Source organism: Morone saxatilis, unplaced genomic scaffold, assembly GCF_004916995.1.
Source record: "Morone saxatilis isolate NCDOM2014 unplaced genomic scaffold, NCSU_SB_2.0 Contig19, whole genome shotgun sequence".
In the NCBI taxonomy this organism is placed as follows: domain Eukaryota; kingdom Metazoa; phylum Chordata; class Actinopteri; family Moronidae; genus Morone; species Morone saxatilis.
In genome coordinates, this window is record NW_023339751.1 from 19,344,505 (window position 1) to 19,345,017 (window position 513).

Below are 513 nucleotides of genomic sequence, written 5' to 3' on the forward strand. Positions count from 1 at the left end.
GTGAGTGAGTGAGAGAACGAGGGAGGGAGAAAGAGGGAGAATTTTATTAGGCCCATAACTCTTCAGACTCCAGAGGAAGCTGTAAGCATTAAAGCTGAAGGCCAAATCTCTGCACACTGCAGCCTAATCTGAAACAGCTCAGCTGGGAGTTGAGAAAATGCTGCTGAATATTAGAGAGATTCCACGGCTTCACAACATTGTCTCCAATGTGCTAACAGTGGAAACACTATGAGAACACATATGCGTGTCTGAAGAGCAGGACTGGGCCACAATTTGTTTTGGTGTGTTATATTTAGCCGGCCAGATTCTTTTATGCAGAATAAGTCACTTTTATAGAAGCAAAACTATGACATTTTAAATGTATACCTGAGGTTCTGCCAAACCATGTGCAGGTAGCATGTGATCTCAAAACTCTGTGCAAAGTGTCTCACCAGCTGTTGTTACCCGCAGAGAGGAAGGGAGAGAGGGCATTATTGTGAAAATAACTATTCAGCTGTCCATATGGAAAGGAAA